Source organism: Macrotis lagotis, chromosome 1 (assembly GCF_037893015.1).
Source record: "Macrotis lagotis isolate mMagLag1 chromosome 1, bilby.v1.9.chrom.fasta, whole genome shotgun sequence".
Lineage (NCBI taxonomy): Eukaryota > Metazoa > Chordata > Mammalia > Peramelemorphia > Peramelidae > Macrotis > Macrotis lagotis.
In genome coordinates, this window is record NC_133658.1 from 679,560,358 (window position 1) to 679,567,769 (window position 7,412).

The following is a 7,412-nucleotide window of genomic DNA, read 5'->3' on the forward strand; positions in this document are numbered from 1 at the left end:
GACAGAACCTAGACTGCAGAAAATAATGAGGAAGTGAGAGGAAAGGAATTGGAAGCACCAATTGTAGATGGTCTTCTATAGGAGTTTAGCTACAAAAATAGGAGAGATATCTAACAACAGCTTGAGGGCATGGATGTCTCAGATGAGGGGATTTTGACAAAGGAAGAAACATAAGTTTGTTTATAGGTAATAAGGAAGCAATGGTAGAAAAAGGAATGATTGCTCAGTGAGAGAGAAGAAATGATAAAGGGGGCAATTGACTGGAGAAGGCTGAATGGAATGGTATGTTTTCCTTGGCAAGGAGAAGAGTCATCTAAATAAGGAAAAGGAGAGGAGAAATACTCTTAGTAACTCAATTTTTTCAGCATTCTCTTATCCATGCTAGTCTATTGGGGCCTAATAAATGCTAACTCAGATATGTGATATGTGATACAAAATCTAATCAGAAAAATTCCTGCCCATCATAATTCCCTTATTGATGCAAGAATGACAGTATGACAACTCTGAACCTAATCTTCTTTGCCCATTTTCACAGGAAAAGTTCACCTGACCTAGAACCCACTCTCTATGCACCTTTCACAGATTTGGCTTTGAGTTTCTGCATTAGAACTTCATAGATCAAAAACAGAAGGGAAGAGACAAATTCTTTTTTTTTTTAAGAAATAAAGAAAATGAGGCCCAAAGAAGTTACCTGAGTTGCCCACAATTACACAGGCAATAAATCAAGCCCATGGTGTGGATCCAAAAGGCTGAAGCTCTGTGCTCTCCATCTCCACTAGAGCCCTCTCTCCTCTGAATGCATGCCCAAGATAAATGGATTTAGTGCAGGAGAAGTTTTCCTTTCAATGAGAAGGATTAAATTTTCCTGTACTCACCTGGTTTACTCAAGGCTTAGGGTTTGGGTTCATGTCTAGTGTCTTCACAAAGGGGAAAAGGGGGAAGAGTAAAAAAGGTATACACTGCCAGTGTAAATCAAGAATTTACCTTTGGTATTTTTTTTTAAGGTTTTTCAAGGCAAATTGGGCTAAGTGGCTTGCCCAAGCCACACAGCTAGGCAATTAAGTGTTTGAAGCCATATTTGAACTCAAGTACTCCTTACTCCAGGGCTGGTGCTCTATCTCCTGTGCCACCTAGCTGCCCCCTTTGGTATCTTTACACAGACAAAATAACACAAAATACTTTCATAAGAACTCATCAACAATTAGCAAGCATAACTTAACAAAATATTTCTTTTTTGGTTTTTGCAAGGCAATGAAGTTAAGTGACTTGCCCAAGATCACACAGCTAGGTAATTATTAAGTGTCTGAGGCTGGATTTGAACTCAGGTCCTCCTGACTCCAGGGCTGGTGCTCTCAACAAACTTTTTTGACACTATTCTGGGAAGTTGAAATCTAAACATTAGACTACATTTAAGGTATTGCTGAATAAAGTGGTTATATTTCCTCTCAGCTTTGCCCTACATTGCTTAAAGTAGATGTATTTGAATAAACCATGTTGGGGTATGTGTTCACCCTCCTGCCAAGTATCATCCTTTGCAAGAACTCTGGCATAGTTGCCCAGGACTCCTCCTGAAGTTTAGCCACCATTCACTGAGGACCTAAGAGCTTTGAGTTCTCCAATTCACATTTTGAATAAGATAACAAATACTAGATACTAGATCAGATACATTCTCCAGATTACTGTTCAGTCACCCATAAATAGACAAAGAAACAAAATAAGTTGCCTTCCTCTTCTATCTGATATCGAAACCTCCACCAAGTCAGGAAAGGGTAACCATCTCTGTACCAAGACATCTCTGTCCACTCTTCGCCAATGAGAGACTTCAAGGGTATTCACACTGTCTAAAATCAGGAAGGGAAGAAATACCTGAGAGAAAATCACTTTTTTTTTTAAAGCCCACTGAGTTATCAGCTCTTCCTATTCAGTGACCAGGGAAGGGAATTAGCTTCATTGTTCTCAAAATGACTTTTAGCACTGAATTTCAACCAGAATCACCCAAGGGCTTTATCATCTCCCTAAGTACTGAGGTAGCTTATATAGTTGAAGAAAATCAGGAAAGAAAACTTTGAGCATGTCCTCTAACCCCAAAATAAGAGCCAGAATTTCAAGCTATGAATAAGAAACCTATATTTCGACCTCATAACACCATTCCGTGTTCTTTCCCTGTCAAAGCATTTTATTCTTTTCAAACTGTTTACAAAATTCTTTACACTTTTGTTAAGGTGACACTCTTTCTACAGGAGAACAAAACTAGCTGTCATACAAACATGCTCACAGCATGAAGATAGAAAGCCTGGATAAAACACTGGGAAAAAGCATTGAAATACTATGTTCCAATAAGAGTATTATGCTATTCTATACTGCCACACATATAACTAAATATTTAGAACCACAATATTATAATGTGTTATAATAAACAATTGACAATAATTGGAGGAAAAAAATTAGCCTGTCTGAACTTTTTACCTTGAAGCACTCTGCTGTTAGTTTTCTCCCCTTCAGTCACTCTTCCTGGAAGTATTGCCTATTCCATCAGTAGGTTGGTCACCAGTTCTTCCTCCCCCATTCTATTTTGCTCAGTAATCACTGTGCTCTGTGTTACAAACATGCCCAAGTCTATTTTTCTTCTTCAAATATCATTGCATGCCTGTCAGAAAGATAACTAGGGACCAGATCTCACACCCCATATACCAAACCACACAGAATACATTTGGTGGGATGTCTTGAATGAATGCTTTTTTACAGCCTAGAGGATAATTAATGATAACAGACTGCTGCTTTATTTAATATGGCATTTCCCCTGCCTAGTTGTCCGCCTTTCTCTGAGATTCCTAACCTTAACACAGCGTGTAAAGGGAGGGAGGGGGGGAAGAAGAGAATATCATGGGGGATACAGTCCTAGCGTCTCTTTCTCCTTTGTGTTTATATATGACCAGGAGATAAGTGGTGATAAGATATTAATTAGATACATATTGTATCATTTTCATGAATCAAGTATTTGGTGAGCTTCCATGTTTCAGGGACTGGCAAAGAATTGAGGTACTGGGTACCCAAGACAGGTGGCATGCATGACTTTGAGTGACAATTTCATGATCCCTTCCCTTAAGCTCATGACCTTTGGTAAGAAATTCAAGACTTGGAAAGGGATTAAATTGAAGATAGTACAAATAATCTCTTATGTACTTAGAGTGGAAGTTGGAGTCTAGCTCTTAACTATTCTATATGTCTATCTTCAAATGTTTTGAATTTTATACATGGTATAAAAAAATTTTGACCAATGCCTGGGATGAAGGATTTGATCTTGTTTTTCCTTACTTCCCCATTGCCAGTCTTTCATCATCTGCTTTTCTCTATCAGGGACTATGAGTAACAGTGTTTCATGCTTAGCATTCTCCTTAATTGCTATCCATCTGTTTCTATTAAGCCTTTCAACCATCCATTTCATGTTAAATATCTTACTCCTTTTCCGTAATACTTCAAATCAAATTCTGATCTCAAATATTTACACATAGTTTCCACAGATTTCACTTTCTGAGGGCAGTTTTATGTGCTATTTTCTCAAGGGTGTTATTCAGCACCTCTCACACTGTGAGTGCTAAATATGCAATTTTTATTACTTTGATAATACAGTAGTAATAAACAGTTTAACACAGCCTTGGTTTTGTCTTTTTATCATATAATCTGTAATTTAATTTGAGAATAATAACATCCTCCTCTCATCCAATATTGCCATGTTGCCATTTCCTTTTCCTATTTTGGCTTAAAATGTGATTAAACAATATCTCACAGTTGGAGGTAAAATAAACTGATAATTTTTGAATGGTAAACCTGCCTTGGAGTGAAGAAATCAATCATCATGTATCCTCCTCTGTTTGGAACACCTTATCAAAGAAGGACCCCAAGGCTCAGAATTGTATCTGAGAGCACTTGCACTGAAGGGACTCAACAAAAATCAGCAATGAAGAGATTACATTAAAGATTCAGTAGGGTGCCAAATCAATTAATGAGTATTTTTATTTTGAATTACCCTGATCGTTTCTGAGCAAAGCATTTTCTGTCTCCCTCTAATCTAGTATGTATGTATCTTTCCATCCATTTCTCTTTTCTTCTTCACTTCCAATATACTTCTATATACTTGCCCTTCCTTATTTTCAAAGCAACTGTGTAAGCTGTTCTGCTGAATTGTGGCTATTAGATTGATCATTCAATCAACATTCAATTTTAAAATGTTTACTATGTTCCCAGATTGTGTTGGGCACTAGGAATAAAAAGACAAAAAAATGAAACTGCCCTTGTCCTTAAGGAAATATACTTTCTATTGGGGAAACAACATGGATATGTAAAAAGTAGATTCAAAATACATACAAAGCAAATACATGGCAATTTCAGTGGTTTAGAGGTGCTTGAAACCTGGGGGACCAGGCAGATAAACAAAGGCTTTCTGGAGGAAATGGAAACTTGAACTGAGCATTGAAGAACACTAGGAACTCTAAGAGGGAAAGAGGAAGAAAATAATGGCACAGGAGACCCTAACCTTATAAAAGAAGCTGGCAAAGTAATCATTTACTGTAGCTTTAACTTTTCCAACATTTGGTTCACTCCTTTCCTCAGTCTCTTCCCTAAACTGATTTATATTGCCTACAGCAGCTAGAATAATTTTCCCCAAATATCTTTTACTTCAGGACACCTAGATATTAAATGTTATCATTTATTAAATTAAATTAAATTTCCCTGCCAAGGAGTCAGTCTGTTAACTAGTACTGCCTGTATTTGTCCTGTTTCATCTTTTGACCCTCCTTCCCACACAAGGAGACAAACATGCAAAGACACAGACACATACCACACACACACACACACACACACACACACACACACACACACACACGGCTCTATTCCTGCCTGATGGGTCTCCTTCCAGGCCGCTATATAAATCTTTTAATTTCTGCTTAGGAATTTTGGCTGGTGAAATTCCTTGCACCTAATTTTCTTCCACTACATCTCAATGAATATATCTATATCTATATTTATATTTATATTTATATCTATATCTATATCTATATTTATATTTATATTTATATTTATATCTATATTTATATTTATATCTATATCTATAGCTATAGCTATAGCTATATCTATATCTATATCTAATCTATATCTATATCTAATCTATATCTATATCTATATCATCTATCTATATCATCACCTATCTATATCATCATCTATCTATCTCTATCTCTATCTCTATATTTATATCTAATCTATCATCTACATCTACATCTATATCTACATCTATATCCATATCTATCTATATCTATCTCTATCTCTATCTCTATCATCTCTATATCTATATCTATCTATATCTATATCCATATCCATATCCATATCCATATCATCATCTCCATCTCCATCTCCATCTCCATCTCCATCTCCATCTCCATCTCCATCTCCATCTCCATCTCCATCTCCATCTCCATCTCTCTCTCTCTTTCTATCTCTATCTCTATATGCATTTACTAGCCCTTTGTTTTATGTTTCTGCTATGGTTTTACAAAATTATTAAACATTTTCATTTCTTCAAAACAGATATTTCCCTTCAAACTTGCAATCTTCTCCCAAAGTTCATTCTTCAGAAGCAGAGCATATCCAATTGAAGAAAGTTCATGTCACTTTTTGATTTTCATCTTTTGCCTTGGATAAGAAAAAAAGATGGATGTGGGCTTCCCTGTATTTGCCCTAGGTTTTGTTGGCATAATGTTTTCATTTACATTGTTGTAGTTATTCTTTCTATTACTATTTGACTGGAGGAATAAGATTCCCAGAATCTCAGCATCAGAGGAAAACAATGATTATTTAGTCCAACTTGTACTTGGATAGAGAATTTCCTCTACAATGTGACCTGACAAAGGTCTAATCCTGCTTTGCTTGAGAATCTTCAAGTGAGGTAGAACCAGTGCTTCTCCAAGCAATCCATTTCACTATTCAATGGCTCTCATTGGTATGAAGTTTTTTCTTACATTAGGCCCAACCTGCCTTTTTACTGTGTCTGTCCATTGCTTCTAATTCTGCCTTCTGAGGCTAAGAAAAATAATCTTAATCTCTCCAGGATTTGATAGCACTATGTCCCTAATTCCCACCCAACTCCTTTCTTTCCCAGGATAAATAGCCTCCATTCTTTCAATTCTTGTGGAATGACTCCAAGACCTTTCACCATCTTGCTTGCCCTGTCATAGAAGCATAGATGGAGAGATGAAAGGGATTTTAGGGTTATCTAGTCCAATCTCCTTTAACATGTGAGGAAAATTGTGGCCCAGGTAGGTTGGTAACAGAGTTACACATAGTAAGATTCAGATGGAGAATTTGAACCCGGGCCCTCTGGCTCCACTAGTGTTCTTTTCACTGTATACATGCTTCAGTCTGCACTCTGAGTTCATCACCTGTCTATCCAGAGATGGAGAACATTTTGCCATGAGTCCTCTAGAATAATGGTTGAGTCCATTGTGTTTAAGATATCTGAATTCTTGATATTTATCCTTCCTTCTGCTCAACATTCAAACTACTGCAGAGGGTGCAGTTCCAGTGGACTGATCAGGTTATTCAAATAGTTTGTGGCAAGTGCCCACATAGAGGTCAGTAAAAGCTATACAAGTTCATTCTCTAGGTCTCTCTGAACAACTTTGACATCAATTGGAGACATGAAAGATTGCCAGAGGACTATCCAGCATGGTGTATCTGTATCAAAGAAGTCCCTGTGCTTTATGAGCAAAGCAGTAGTGCAGTAATTCAAAAGAAATGTGACCTGCAGAAATTTAGACATCTTTAACCCAACCCATGTTAGAACCTTCTCTGCTTATATTGATCTGATCATTCACAGTTGGACACACTGTACTTTGATCCCATCCTGATATAATTTTGATTTTCTTTAAATATGAACAACAACTAATATTCTATGGCAAAATATTATTCCACTGCATTCATATTAGTTTAAGTATCCCATAATTATTGGAATTTATGTATATTTAAGAACAAATTTTAAGATTGGTCTTTTCTAGAAGCTTTATATTACACTAAACCACTTCAGTCTTTCTTGAAGTTCACATTTCCCTAACATAATTGCAATCCTTACTACATTATTATGGTATTTGCTTACATGTTGCTATGTAATTGTTCTCTAGTTGCCAGCTAAATTATAAGATATCTAAAGGAAGGGACTGTATCTCCATGTCTTTTTTCTCCTCTGCATGCCTCCCCTCCACCCCTCCATAAGATGGTCTTATATATGGTAAATGCTCAACAAATATTTGTTGAAAACTTATAAATACTTTTCAAGTTATCACATTCCAGATATTTTATTCATGTAGGCATTAAAGCTTTGCTAAGGTTTGGGATGGCTTTATAGATAAGATGATAATGAT